Source organism: Psammomys obesus, unplaced genomic scaffold, assembly GCF_907164565.1.
Source record: "Psammomys obesus unplaced genomic scaffold, mPsaObe1.curated_primary_1811, whole genome shotgun sequence".
Taxonomy (NCBI): Eukaryota; Metazoa; Chordata; class Mammalia; order Rodentia; family Muridae; genus Psammomys; species Psammomys obesus.
In genome coordinates, this window is record NW_026596046.1 from 33,588,372 (window position 1) to 33,604,047 (window position 15,676).

The window sequence follows — 15,676 nt, forward strand, 5'->3', positions numbered from 1 at the left end:
AACAGGAGGAGAACAGAATTGAAAGATGTTTTGGCAGATGCTAGGCAATGGAAGATGACCTCCTAATGAGCAAACGCTTAAGTGTGCAAAGACCATATCAACCGCACCAGAAAGATGGCATTTAATGGCTCTTCACGCCTTAAACCTGAAAACACTGTGGCCAACCTCGCGCTTTGATCTAGTCTTTTCCATTCTCAGACCTTGGTAAGTTTTTCTAACACCACAGACATACCTCTCATAGGAGTACTTTGCTTAAATCAGAAAAAGATTCATTTATTTATGTGTATGGGCTGTACCACATGTTATATGTATGACTATACCACATGTGGTCTGGGGCCCACAGAGGCCAGGAGAGGGTGTAGGAGCTTTTGGAACTGGAGCTACAGGAGGTTGTGAGCCACCATGTAGGTGCTAGAAACTGAACCTGGGCCCCCTGTAAGAGCAGTAAGGGCTCTTAGTCACAGAACTCTCTCTCCGGCCCCTTAATTTTTGATTTGTGTGTACGTGGCGTGTATGACGTCTGAGAAAGATGGGAGAGGCTTTTGGGTCCCGTGGAGCTGGAGTTATAGGTAGTTGGTGAGCAGCCAGACATTGGTGCTGAGAACAAACCCTGGTCTTCGCAAGAGCACCGCATACTCTTTAAGCGCTGAGCAATCTCTCCAGTCCCTCAAACATTTTTAAATTACATGTATTTGTGTCAGTTTTTGGCAGGAGCTGTGCTCTAGATTTTTCTACAACATTCACTGTGTTTTGCATGTGAATTTGAGGGAGGCCTCTTCAGGTTTTATCCCCAGCAGTACAAAAATAAAGAAAAATAAAGTGAATTTAATAGTTAAGTAAAACTTCGTTACCAAAATAATGAAATTAATACATGAGCATCCAGTAATCAATAAAGAGTTACTCTCTGGAACTGAGACTCTAAGAGAGAATCCCAAAACACAGGTGAGCGCCTGAGTGAATGCACACATCAGGTGAGAAGGCAGAAACACGCTGCTAAATCTAGAAGGTGTCTTGGCTATTACTTAAGCCAGTGGTAAAGTGCCCGGCGCCGAGGGCTCATTGCTGCAAACAGAACTAGTCAGGGCCTGCTTTTCACAAGCCATTCTAACTCCACCCACTCCGATGACCGAGATAAAATTAGTAACAGCACTTGAGGGGCTAGGGGAAAATATTCTCTCCCTTTCTGACCTAACGTGGTGACCTAAGTCACCTCCTGAGATTTGCCAGCCTTGAATTATAAGATCTACTCCATACTAAATGACATCATTCCTTGTATTAATATAAAAGCACTTTTTCCATACATTGATAAAAGCAAAATGGCTGATATCCCAATGTGACATTCCTGAATTCATTGTTTCAATAAAAAGTGAAATTGTTTACACATGGCATAAAAATTTCACCTGTGATTCATACTGAAAAATATTAAATATTAAAGAAAGACCTCCGTGGAACAGCACGAGACTGTGTGTCTCTGGGCCAGCACACAGTCGACTGCCTGCTCGGGCTTCACAATGGAAGGTGGGCGTTGAGTTGTTTTCAGAGACCACAGAGAAAATTTCTCTCTTAAGTCTGATTTCAATCAAAGAAAGGAAAATGTGGAAATGCCAAGCCTCCACCGAGGCCTTAACTGTTTGTTACACTGCACTACTGTGCACGGGGTCTCAGGATTCGACAGCGCAGGGGCCACAGCACCACCTTCCCAGCCTCCGTAAATGAAGAAGCCAAGGCTTACGAAGGCCCATGTCCTGTCAACTGCTCAGACCGGAGCCTCCTGACGGCACGCTGGGCTCTTCCCGCACACGGGTCTTCAGCCTTCAGTACAGAGCCCTAAAGCAGTGTTTGTGTAGTGGGGCTACCACACGGCTCGGTGCCTGCTTTGCATACACACAGCCTTGGGCTCGGTCCCAGCACCACACAGACTGGGCACAGACAGAGCCCTGTGGTCCCAGCTCTTGGGAGGTTGGTGCGGGGGACCAGAAGGTGAGCGTCATCCTGGGCTATATGCAAAGCTTAAGGTCAGCCTGGGGTCCATGAGATCCTGTCTCCAGAAGAGTCCCTATCATATATGTTTCTATACAGACTTAGCATTTATTAATCATCTACAGGCACTACCTAAGAAGTCTACAGTGCCACAGGTTTATGTTGAAGGAATAATGACGCCAGCTCCCCAGGGGCAACTGCTTCCAGACAGTTCTTCCTCATCTTCATCTCTCTAAATAGTACTACACTGCTGCTAACATTTCCTGCCCCCACCCTGGACAGCATTTACCATGTTCCTACTGTGGAACTGTGGAAGAGAATTCAACTGTCTTACAGGCCCCCCCCCCCCTTTTTTTGGTTTTCTGGGACAGGGTTTCTCTGTCCCAGATGAGGGGACTTGCACTGTAGATGAGGCTGGCCTCAAACTCAGAGATCTGCTGCCTCTGCCTCTTCAGTGCTGGGACTACAGGTGTGCGCCACCACTGCCTGGCTCACCATTCCGTTCACATAATTTTATCTGCTTTTATTAAATTCGAGCATTTGACTCTCTATCTGCCCATGCATACTTTTCTCTCATTGGCATATATATATATATATATATATATATATATATATATATATATATATACACATATATTTTAAACAAAGTTGGCCTGAAACTTGCTCTGTAGCCTCGGCTGGCCTTGAACCCATCAGTCTCCTGCTTCCACCTCCTCCCATGTGTTTATAGGCACGTTGCACCACACCTGATTTCAGCATTTCATTTTTTTATTTATATTTTTTTCAATATTCAGTGTCGCCCTTACTGTGCCGCCATAAATACTGCTCAGTGCTGAGCCCTGTGATAGACTTATTTCTTCCTCCATCTGAGTAGATATACCACATCCTCCTGCTCGGCCCATTTCTCCCTGAAGAGATGTATGGTGAGTCAGTTCACTTATTGGACTGATCTTATGTAGAACATGGGGGGATGTTTCTGGCCTCAGCGCACACAGTGTGGCCAAAACCACATGCGGCACAGGCAAGTCCTCAACACACAGCCTTACTATCATTAATATGCACGCATATTCCTTCTGCCCCCCCCCCCCCGCATCTGCCACTAGGCTGGGCTTAAAGCTTCCTCAATAATGGCTTATTACTTAACTAATTAGAAGGGAGCCCTTCCGATCAAAGGACAAAATCTTAAGTATACTGCTCAAGTCTTTTACATGCTAATTTTGACTCTGGTTGAGGCAGTGATAAAAACACACATTTTAATAGCTTCAAAATAATAACACAGGGAAACGGAAAGACTGAACCATGAGCTGGGTGGTCAGAAACCTGAGTGACAGATCCAACTCAGCTGTGTGGCCACGTGCAAATTTCTTCCTGGGTTGAGTTAGTCAAGTATTTTCAAGCTTTTAAAATTTCATATTCTTTAACAAGGTACTCTGGTAAGGTACTATTAAAAACAGAAAAAAGGAAAAAAGAAAAAGAGAAAAACTAGAGAAGAAAGGAAGACTCAGAGAAAGGAATGGCTTTACGAAGTTTCAAGATGCCGAGCTCAGCCGCTCATCCATCCAGCACACCTCCTCGGTAACCAGCGGGTAAAGTGTCTCTGAACCACATCTGAAGAGAACTCTCCTTACCGTGCAATCCCTTCAGCAAGTCACGGTACCAAGAGCACAACAGCACTGCCTTCTGGACTGCAGTGGAGTGCTGTGTGCTGGCTGTTCTTGGTTGTCGACTTGACTTCAGCTGGCATCAACTAAAACCCAAGCTGCTGGGTTCACCCGTGAAGGATTTTTGTTGATTGCATCCTTCAAGGAGGGAAGATCCAACTGAAATCTGAGCTACCCCTTCTGGTGGCAACCTCTATAAAGGCAGGAAGCTCTTGCTTTTTGCCCGCTTGACCTCGCTTTCACTGGCAAGTTCATTCCTTCACTGGTATTAGAGCCACTTCTGGATTTTGATATATACTGAAGACCAGCTGAGACATCCAGACTCTTGGACCAAACAACTATTGGATTCTTAGACTTTCTGCTGGGAGGAAACCATTGTTGAACTAGCTGGACCACAGCCTGTAGGCCAGTGTAATAAATTCTATATATATGCATATAATTATATATGGAATTTATATAACATAATATGCTATGTTATCAGATATAATATATGGGGTATATAAAATCAGTTCTGTTTCTCTAGAGAACCCTGACTAATGCAATGAGGCTTATTTACAGAGAATGGAGGCTGCCGAAGGTGGGCACTGGAAAGGTAGAGGCAGGAGCCAGAAGATGCGTTGGCGCCTGTGGCTGCAGTCCTGTTTTCTCTACAGGATCTCGCCTCAGCTCCCTCAAAGCCCATCGTCACTACAAGCAGCACCGTCCTTCCCTACCTCCAGCTACTTCTACCTCTCTTCCTGCTGGGGAGGGGAAGGACAAGGAACCCAGGCTTTGGGTCTAACGGCCTTAAATAAACACCTTTTATAAAGGCCTCTTCCTGTGGCACCACCCAGAGGCAGGGCAGTTCATAAGAGGAATTTTGGGTTCAATTAGCCTGAAGTTCAGTTTCCTCTGATTGGTCTAGGATTCCAAGGAAGCAATTAAGTTTTTCTTCAATTCAATGGCTGGTAGGCGGCTAGGATGAAAAGTGCATGCAGATAATAAGATGGGAAGTAGACACGTGATGTTGTGCTTTTCCTGGACGAGTCAAGAAGCGGCATTGTCTAGGAGCAAAAGAACCTCTCTATCCTCAGACAGCCTGGAGGAGCTGGCTTTATAGTTACTGGAACAAACAGAAAGACAACTGGAGCAGAGTATGTCCAGACCACAGCACCAACTACAGCTGTGTCACATTCCAGGAACTATTTTTCTCCCCCAACCTACTTTTTGTTTAAGACTGTAGCCTGCTACCTCATCCCGAGGCCTGTCTACTCGCTGTGAGATTTGCCAAGTAAGACAGGTTGACCTCGGTGTCAGAGCTCCCCAGGGCTTGGAACGAACTGGTTTACACAGCATGGTGACTGCGGCCACATGAGCGGGCACCACCCTTTGCAGCTCCAGAGACAGAATCTGAAAATAAGCGTGAGTGTACTTCCGAGAGCTCTTGCTCAGTGAGCTCAGTGAGTGTCCTCTCACTGAGCAGAGAATTCGGTTTTCATATCCAAGTACTCAAGCTGAGGTTTAATTTTTAAACACAATTTTTCTAGGGCAAGAAAGACTCTGGGGGCTGGAACCACTTTGTCATTTAGGTTTTGGCAGAGGAGAAATTCACTTTAGACAACACGTGTGTGACTGACACACACACAGACACACACACGCTCGCGCCACAAAGCGCACTCATCCACACAAGGCCACTTATTGCGTGGCTTATTAGTTCCATATGGAGCTTGAGCTGAGCTGCATGAAATGTTTGATACAAACCGCCTGTTGCCGTGAGGGAATGTGGATTAATATGTGGCTTCAATAAAGGTTACTAAAAGATCAACACTTTTGTGATGGGATTACAATGAATTTGACTACAAAGAGAACTGGTCTGTGGAAACTGAAAAGCAAGAAATTAAAAATGTGCATCAAAGACTTATTTAGATGGCTTTATGTAGTTAAAAATCTCTGTGCTATTTCAACTTGAGACCAAATACTGGGCTCACTGACTTGAACAGAGCTGGATGATGGGCTCTAAAAGGGGCACTACCGAGTCCAAACCGGCCTTTCTAGAAGAAACTACAGCACATTCGAAGACACGGAAGGGCTGCTTTAGAGTCTCACATGAGCACACTGTTTCTCAAGAGTGAGTCTTCGCAACATTCATCTCCAAGGAAAAGCATAAAAACTTGATTATGAGCCTCTGGTTGCAAGAACAGCCTAAATGCTTTCCCAAGCCCATCTATAAACACGTGCCAGTCTTTTCCAGGATGGATGGGCTGTAGTGTAAACACAGCCCACAGCCCAGCCCGCCACCCTGAGTTCTGAGGCCTCAGCCTCCGGTCCAACAGCTCTACAAGGCTTCAGACACCCTCCAAGGCCACATCAACTGCCCTCAGTACATGGCTTAAGCCAAATGGCACTGAAGACACCTTCCCACCTGGTTCTCACTCTAAGGGAGGGCATGGTCCCACAGCAGAGCTCACAGCAAGGAGTCCAAGTTTCTGGGGTCTAACCACAGGCTCTTTGTACTGTGGTGCTTCGCTGTATTTATGGAGCACGGGTTGTCTCTGAGTCAAGCTTATCCTTGCAAAAGCCCTTATGTTACAAACATCCTTTGCACCAGGCTCTTACCCTGAAGCCACTCTACCTGTTTAGCTTGGTGAACCGGTTGAGTTCATAACTTGGGGTTATGTATGAGGACATGGGTGAGGAGTTACCTCCAGAAGCGCAGCAACTCAAGGGCTGCTCCATCTTCCAAGAGAAGTATTCCCTCTCTAGTGACCACTAATGGCTAACCCATCCTCAGATGGGCGGGGGCGCACCTAGACCTGTGCAACTCACAGGCCCTCTCCCCCTCTGCGAGTGAATGTTAGCGGACCTTATCTTGTTTCCTGTGGGTTATCAGAGCTGCTTTGATCTTAAGATGGCAATGGCTCTGTCATGCCCAGAGGACTGAGTTCCAGCACACAGCACTGTTACCTGCTGGGACTTTGGAATCAGTCCAAGTCTCCCCCATTGGCAGCTCTGTGAGTTAACCCATGAGGATCAATAATTAACGCTAAGTGTACCAAGCAAAACACAAGCGTGGAGCAGCTGTAAGCAGTTTCATTGAATCACCTTCTGAGGAAGGTCATGTGCCCTGAAGGCTAGCGGGTAAACAGCGCTGCGGAGAGTCCACTGGTGCAGATGCCTATGCTGGCCAGCAGGCCCAACCTTCACTCCTGTCCCCGTGCTGACTGACAGACTGGTACACCCCGGTTTCACACGTGACCTGTTCAACACTGATCTCTGACCCAATCAGACTCAAACTCCATCCTTAAACTGATTCAACTCAGCATTCCTGCCTCTTGGTGATGCAATCTGATGGCATTTGGAACTGTACATTTGATTAAAATTGCACTCTAATATAACAAAGACCATTTTCCAGAACGTTGTGGAAACAGTTGTAGGGAATATAAATGCAGCCTTTAGCATTTGCCTCTCTCAAATGCTTTCCCCAGGAGCAGTAAGAGAAGCTGGCATTTGAATTCAATTCTGAGAGCACAGCACACAGTTTAAGCTCCTCACTTAATAGTAGCATTTACAGAGGAGACGCCAGTTCTCAAACACATTTCTTCTCTTGATTTCTGTTTCCAACAGTTGCATCTCTACCCAGACGTGTCAAGTGAAACTACATACATTTAGTCTTCCAACTTCTCTGGTTTCTTTAGAGAACCCGGCAATCAAGTCCTTTAAAAGGAACACAGTTCTCCGGGATGGACTTTTTTCTCATTAATGGATTTTTTTTCCCTCTAAAATGTTAATTTTATCATAATACAGTTACTTTGTGCCTTTTAAGTTGCTTGTGCAAGTTTGCTGGCTTCACACATCTTTAGTGTTCAGTCTCTTGTTGACCATAAGTAAACAGGGCTTCAAAACCACCTCAAACCAGCAAAGAGCATTGTCCTTGCTGTCCTGATTTGTTTTGGAATAATGTGAGTTATTGTTTGATCTAACAACTCATTAAGCAAAAAGCAACTCTCACTGGACAGATATTTGTACTAGCCAACTTCCTTCCACTATAATGAAATTCCTGAGGCCATTAGCATACAGTGGGAGAATAGCTGTTTTGGCTCATGGTTTTGGAGGTTCCGGCCTGTGATCAAGTGGCCTCTGGTGAGGGAACACATCATGGTGGAAGTGTGGCACAAACATGTCATCTCATCGATCAGGAAGCCCAAAGATAGAAGAGGAAGACAAAAGTGTCCCACAGTTTCCTTCAAGGACTTGCCCTCAGTCATGTCGCACAATGCTCATTCTCCTTCTGGTGGTTCCTCCACCACCAGAAATACCATCAACCCTTTAGTTCAGGGACCAGTGCAGGATATACCCACGAGAGCACAGCAGTACTGAGAACATACTCTATACAAAGTATGAAAGGGGACCACAAAGTGACAGCCATAAACACTCCTTGCAAAGAGGTTACCTATTAAAGGTGCAACAATTAAGTAAATCTCTAAGGGAAGGACAGCTTACCTTCCTTATCTGAGTGTGAAGTGGACAACAGCAGGCATAGTTTTCAAATTGTCCCTGTCTCCTTTATTCTCCAGTGTTACTTTATGTTTACAGTAAATGAAGATACCACTGGGCCTAATCTGACCACAAACCTTCAGAAGCATCCCCACCCCCATTCCCCTTGGCTCACAGTAAAAGAGAAAGCCAGAGAAACTGGAAGTGAGAGAAGGGCCTGATGGGACATTTCTGGCTGGAAGATGGAGGAGTCACATGAGTGGTAACACGGACGGTCTATAAGAGAAAAGGTGGGCCCTGGCTGACAGCCAGCAAGAAAACGGGAACCTCAGACCTGTAGCTTGAAAGGAAATTAACTCTGCCAACAACTCAAACAAATCACAAGTGGATCATTCCCAGGAGCATTCTGGTATGACCAGGCTGGCCCAACACCTTTATTTTGGCCCTGAGAGACCCTGAGCAGCGAAGACAGCTGAATTTACCCAGACTTCTGCCCCGCACACTGTGAGATAAAAATGGGAGTTATTTAAGCTGCTAAGCTCATGAAAATTTGTTATCAAGAAAAAGAAAAGTAATACAGGCAAGCAGGATTACATCTGTCCTTTACCTATCACAAGGCCAGGCCTGAGCAGCTGCTGACAGATAGTGTTCAGATGCAGGAGGACCAGGTGAGAACATCTGTGGGACTCTCTCCAGCATACATCTCTATGCCTCTGCCATGCAGCAGGAACCACGCAGTGTCCCTGGGGGACACTGGGCTGTGGTCATACTCTCTAGTGGCTAGAAGCACAGTCAGTCTCCCTACTTCATCTCACGTGGGGAGCCGGAGTTTTTGTTCTTCATTGATTGTGGTCCTCTAAAATCTCTTGATCTTTCGTTAGGGTGAGAACTAAATTCAGATGTTCAAAAGTGGGGAGGCTGCAGACCGGATAACTCAAAACACATGAGCAATGGGCTCAGCACAGGCCAGATCCGTGGCAGTGACAGAGCAGGACAGCATGTACACTCTTTTAAAGCTTTTGAGCATAACGGTCACAGCTCAAATATTGCAACAGTGGGAGGTAGAGACAGGAGGATCAGAATTCAACGTCACCCTCAGCTACACAGGACTGTTTAAAAAAAAAAAAAAAGAAAAAATCAATGTAAATAAGATGGAGATCCTCACTATTACCAGTTCATGCTAAGTAGGACTGGTTTGTTAGGTGAGAGAAAAAGTTAAAAGAAAAATTAAAATACAGCCAAAGCAATCATTTGTTTTGCAGATACATGAACATAAATCTAAAAAATCCAAATAAATCAAGTGAAATCTTACTGTAAACTGTAAGACAGCTCAACACACACACACACACACACACACACACACACACACACACACACACCCCTACAACTAACCAAACAAGGAGTGAGTTAGCATATGACACAGCATTATTTTAAATAGTAGAAAGACAAATTATCTAGAATTAAACAATCAAAGCAGCAAGCTTTATATTAAGAACTTTACTATCTCATTGAAAGATGCTGAAGACCATAGGAAGTGTATATGGATACCCTGCTCCTGGCGAGGAAGACTTAAAAATGCTTCGACAGTATTTCCTAGGCCCTGCTCTAAGTATTTTATGATATGAAGCCATTCTATCATGACATATTGGAAGGAGAAAACCAACACCGGCAAGCTGTCCTCTGAGTGCCGTGCACACCTATGTAGGGATGGATGCACGCAGGTGGGAAATAAGTTGTAAAGTACAGGAGTGAAATGCACTTTCCCTTCTCCCAGCTCTGATGAGATCCTTGGAGGAAGAGTTTTTGTGAGGCATAGACTAAGCTATTACCTGACTGACAGTGAAGCAGACTTGAGCAGCAAATCAGGACAGACGGGAGTTAGTGGAAGCGGAATCCGATGGGAGCTGGGAGGAACACGGGCCCTGATGAGCCTGGGCTGTGGTGTGTCTGGGCAGTAGATGGGACAAAGAACTATTGCTTATTTTCATATTAAAAAAAAAAAAAAAGCAGAAATGCAACTGTTTTCTTGTTAAATAGGTTTATGTTAAGGTGCCCGACCAGGCAAGAATAGTTCCAAATCACCTGGCCACGGGGTGTGGAAAACTCAGCACAAAGTTTCTTTGGGTGTCTTAAAATTTCACTGAAACAGGTTGGCAGGGTAGAGCCTAATTTTCTTTTTAAATATCAATCTCTGGCATTATTAATTTTTGGAAAAACTATGATACAGAGCTGCTAATTATATCAATTAGTGGTTCCAAGGCCTATGCCAAGGTTATTAAATAATGTCATTATCTACCTTCAAATTATCACTTTGACATTAATTTTCTAGCTAATTCCCCAAATTTCTGACTCAACAATAATATAATTAAAGCCAATTCAGCTGGTGGCATATGGCTCTAATCCCAGCGCTTGAGAGGACCCGGAGAGACTGTCAGTTTGAAGCAGAGGTACATGCAGCGGCACAGGAGGAGTCTCAACAACCCAGAGAGTCTGAAGTTGAAATTCCAGGTTTGCTTTGCCTCGCTAGTTGCTACCTGTGTGACCCGCACAGGGCCCTCTCTCTTCCCCAGCACCCGCTTCCTCTCCTACACAATGCACACAGCATCCCCTGCTCTGGGCAGTCACTGTGGGGCTTGGGATACTGTAGGCAAAACCTGTAACATGGTCAGTCTGTGAATGGCAGGAGCCTCACAAATGTTAATCCTCTTCCCTCCCCTCAACGGCTAGTCCTAACAACATGACTGGACCCCAACACTAACCATTAATATTATATTTTTCTGCTTCACTCAAAATTAATTTTTCTTTCTGACTTCTTTTACAGAAGACTCTTATGTTCCTCTTTGGGGGTCTTAATTGGACAAGGGAAGTTTAAAAAGACAAGACTCGCTTATGGGGTGGACTGAAGTGAAGGCATTAGAAAATGGACAGAAAAACAAAAGGGAGTGACAGCGGCAGGACCATCAGGAGAGAACACATTGCACGGGGCAAAAGACAGACTCACATTCGGTACCTAGGTTCACCAGTACACATGGATTTAATGCGTAACAAAGGGAATTTCAACTACACATCCAATCAGCTAGTGACACTGTATCCTTTCTGTTCTACCTTCCAGCTTGCGGAGGTGCAGAGATGCGAGGCAGCCAGAGCTGTGCATCCGCCAGTCAGCAGACACTGAACGCCTTCATGTCCTGTGGGCTCTGTTACACAAGAAAAGACGGCTCCTGCTCTCAGAGCAGTCACAAAGGAAATGCTACTGAAAAATCAGAAACACCGCAGATTAAAGCGGCCTGACCTCTAACCAAACCTCAGGGGACAGGGAAGTTTGGGAAAGACTGACTGCCTGCTGGGATAAGCACTGCAGCCTGGAGTTTGGTAGGATAGAGGGAAACTGCTCCAGACAGGGACTTGCTTCCTGTGCTGAGGCCCAGAATAGAGAGAGAGGCCGGGAAGTGCAAGGGTCTGGTACACACCCTGTCTGTTTGTGTGTTTGTGTGTGTGTGTGTGTGTGTGTGTGTGTGTGTGTGAACAGGAGCAGAGCCACACAGCCTGCTAGAGGAACAGCAGACCTTAAACAGGGCTCCAAATTCTGAGGGTTCCGAAGAAGGAGCCTGCGTGTGAGATGATAGTGATGGGTGTGCAGAATACAACAAATTAAACAGCCTCAAAGTATGGTGAATTTTCTACAAGGAAGAAAAGAATTGGGGTAGAGCCATGAACAAAAATCCCCATACTCCGTCTCTCCCTCCATCACTTTCTTGCTCTTGTGGACTGCCAGGAAACAATTCTCCCGTGGAAGGAGGCTACAGGTTTCCACTCCAAGAGTAAACGGGGCAGTTCTCCAGCTGCCTCGGGTGGGGAGTGTGTGTAAGACGCTGGCTTGCCCTAGGTATTACAGGCTCCGTCCCCATGTCCTCGAGGGCATCTGCTGAGGCCTCCTTCAGATGGAGACAGTTCCAGTATCCTCAACAGGACAGGAGAGGTCTGTGGAAGCCCATCGTGGACTCTGAGGGCCTGCCTTGAAATAAGCGCTTGGGACACTCTCTCGTGAGCACAGCCTGGTGCGAGCGTTACATGGCAGTGACAAAGGAGCCTCTGAGGCTCAGCTTTGCAAGGAGGGCCTTGAGCCCGATGGCGCTTTGCTTCTGTGGCTCCACAGACTTACCGCCTATGGCTCTATCCAGTCACCTAGCTTCGGCACGCAGGCGGCGAGAGCTTCAGAGACCTAATTCATCCCAGGTGTCCCAACCCCATTGCCAGGCAGTCTTACCTGGTAAAAATATTACTTCTCTGGTGAGCTAAACATTTTCCCTTTCTGATTTCTAAATATTAACCCAGAGCCTCATTCAGGTTTAATTTCACTTCTTTTGGATAACTTTCCAAATATGAAGATGGCTATCTCCTTCCCTTGGATATATTCTTTACTTATGTTTTAAGTTAAGTAGAATAATGATAGATTTAACATATTTTTCTGGGCTTATCAATAGCTTTCATTACAGTTTTACTCCGTATTACAGCAAGCTTTTATCAAGCCGTGGGGAAGTCAAGGTCAACAGAGAAGGGGTCCTTGATTCCCAGCCGCTCTGTGTTTTGTCTGTGGGAATAGCAGCTTGGTGCCACCACTTTCCCAGCCTTACTCATACGTGTCTCCTGAGTGCTAATGGGCACCAGCAACACTGCCAGTTCTGGAATCAGCCTTTGACTCTACATGCTCATGGCATGCTATTCCTTCAGCCTGGAACAACGCAGTCCCTTCCATCCCTCGGTGCCATGGCTGAATGTGTGGGAACCTCTTGAAGCCCTCTTGGGACTCTGCTCTATAATGTGATGGGGTCTGGAGCTGGGGCTTTGAGGAGGAATTAGGTGATGAGGGGTAGACTCTGCTCTCTACAGCTAAGACATAATAAGAGACCCACCTGCAAACTTGAAGGGCCTCACCCAGCCTCCACGTCATGAGAAACAGGCTGGTGGTTAAACTACCCACGCTGTGACGTTTTTCTCAAGACAGTTCAAACTAAGACACTGGATGATCAACAAAACCTTAGACAGATTCTTTTTGATCGAAGTTCAAATCTTACACAGAGATGGCTTTCCTGACTGAAGCTGTGGGAACGACCCATATGATTTAATAATCAGCTTCCACATGCCAAATGCTTTGTCGTGCCCTTTCATACTGTATCTGACTTACAGCTCATGAAAGCATCAAGGTTCTCCTCACAGTTGCTTTAGAGATGACAGTACAGAGGCTGGGAAAGGTACACAATGCCTAATAAGTAGCCAAGACACTCACACCCTGCCTAACCTAACACTGTCACTTGCGCACGAGGAATATCATAGAGGGACTATGGGTCATGAACACTTTGCTCAGCTTCCTGTACAGACTGTTTGAGAAGAAGGTGGGGAGTTTCTCATCAATTAGGGCTTTAGGAGGAGGCACAAAGACTGTTTCTTGGGGATTTCTGTAGTGTAGTACCCTCTGAGGCTGGCAGAGTGTGCACACTCAGGAGCTCTTGTCAGTGACTTGGGACAGTTACACACTAGTGTGCTTGGATCTCTTTCTGCTCCTGAACACAAAAAAATTAAGGCTGAATTTGGTAATTTGGTTAAAACAAAGAAAAAAATTACTGTAATTTCTTGTAACTTTAAAATATCACTTTTCTCTTCACCTCAAAACTTTTGGGGGACTTCTGACGCCCACCTGAAGACGTCTCCTTGTGCAGCTTCCTGAAAGCCTAACACACAGCAGTGGCCACATGTCCTTTTCTGTGAATTTTAGAGAACCTTTCAGTATTTCCAAGGACAGAACAACGTTATTTTAAATAATCTTCTTCTGCATAGACTGTGGAAAATAACACAATCTCTCCTATGTTCTGACTTGAGACAGTCTTACTAAGCAACCTAGCTTGGGCTTGCACTTCCTGTGTCTGCAAGCTGGCCTTGAATTTGCAGTCTTTCTGCTCCAGCCCCTGAGTAGCTGGGGTTTCTCTGCCATCAGGAGCAGCTCTGACCACTCATCTGTGTTTTGTTCTTCTGTCCCGTTCTCTCTCTCCTGATTACACACATATTGCCCCACAAGCACCTGGGAATGCATTTGGGCTCAATTTTCTTATTTCCTTTCCTTGTGTAGCTATACAGTGGTCAGCCCTCTCAACTCTTGTTCCACAGGCTCTGGAAATCTTTTAATCTTTTAAGATTTATTTTAAAATCTCTATTTTACTGTTAAACCCATCAAGAGGCTTGATTTCTATTTTAGAAAACTGCCAAGGGCAGTGGTGGCACACACCTTTGATCCCAGTCCTCAGTAGGCAGAGGCAGGTGGATTTCTGAGTTCGAAGCCAGCCTGGTCTACAGAGGACATCCAGGGTTACACCGTCTCAAACAGACAAACAAATGAACAAACAAATGAAAAGAAAAGAAATTGTCCCCTTTTAGTGTTCCTCCCTTTTTTATTTTCATTTTTTCTTTTATAGTCTCCTCTATCTGCTTACATTTTCAGTCTGTTGTCCCCATAGCTGTGGGAAACTGGCTCCAGGACTTCCTGCCCCAGCACAGCTGTGGGTGCTCAAGCTCCTTCTCTGAAGCAGGACAGTCTCTGCAGGGAACCTGTGCGTACCCATGTACTTTACATTTAAGCCATTGCTTGCTGTTACTCATTACAACGAGATGCGAGCACCGCGTCACCAGCTGGGCTGTTTCAGGGAACGAGGAAGAGGAGAATGGCGGTGTTCGAAGCAGATGCCTCTGACCAGCATCTCTGAATCAGTCAATGTGGAACCCACGTGGAAGGAGGCCTGACTCTATTTACCTTCACTAAAATAGATGCTTTGTTCAGCTTACACCTGTAATCTAGCACTAGATGAGGCAGGGGAATTGCTGCAAGCTTGAGGATAGTCTGGGCAAGGGATTCTATCAAAAAACAACACAAACCCCCAAGACAAAACCAAGCTAAGCCCACGAGCCAAAGAAAGAGTGTGCTCTTTTACAACCTTTACCATAAGTGCAGCAGCCACTTTAAAGTTCATGTACACTAATTCCAACTTTTAGGTCATCTTCATTGCTTTTTCTTGAGAATGGTTCACAGTTTCCTATTTGATTGTTCATCACACAGCTCTGGGTTACGTCCGGGACAACGTGAGATCACTGGCTCCCTTAGTTTTGTTTAGCAGGACGTTACCTTGGCTAACCTCAAACTGTGAGCCCTGGCTGGAGGAAGCAGAGCTTCTCCAGGTCTGGACTGCGGTTCATAAATCGGTCAGGGATTTGGGCAGAGGCCATACACAGCATCTGGGGCTCCCTTCTCTAGTCCGCACCTCTATCTATGCCTCCCCTTTGCTTTCCAGGCTGTGCTCTCCAGAGTTCTGTTCTCTGGGTTTTCAAGCTACAGAGACCAGAAATGTCCAGGAGAATTTCAGTTGCCCACAGGCTAGAGGCAGGGGCTTGTACTCAGGCTAAAAGCTGTCAGACAAGACACTCACCATGTCCCTTTTAAAGTGAGACCTGCCCACTTCTGGTTATTCTCTGGTGCCGTTAGGTGTCTTCATTATACTTTCATTCATAGTTTCCAT

General features: G+C 45.7%; 1 protein-coding gene across 3 annotated transcripts in view; it reads right to left on the reverse strand.

Annotated features, from left to right (window-relative positions):
• Positions 1 to 15,676, reverse strand: part of Uvrag (UV radiation resistance associated) — a 263,208-nt gene that overhangs the window by 20,538 nt on the left and 226,994 nt on the right. The gene's annotated exons all lie outside the window — the stretch shown is intronic.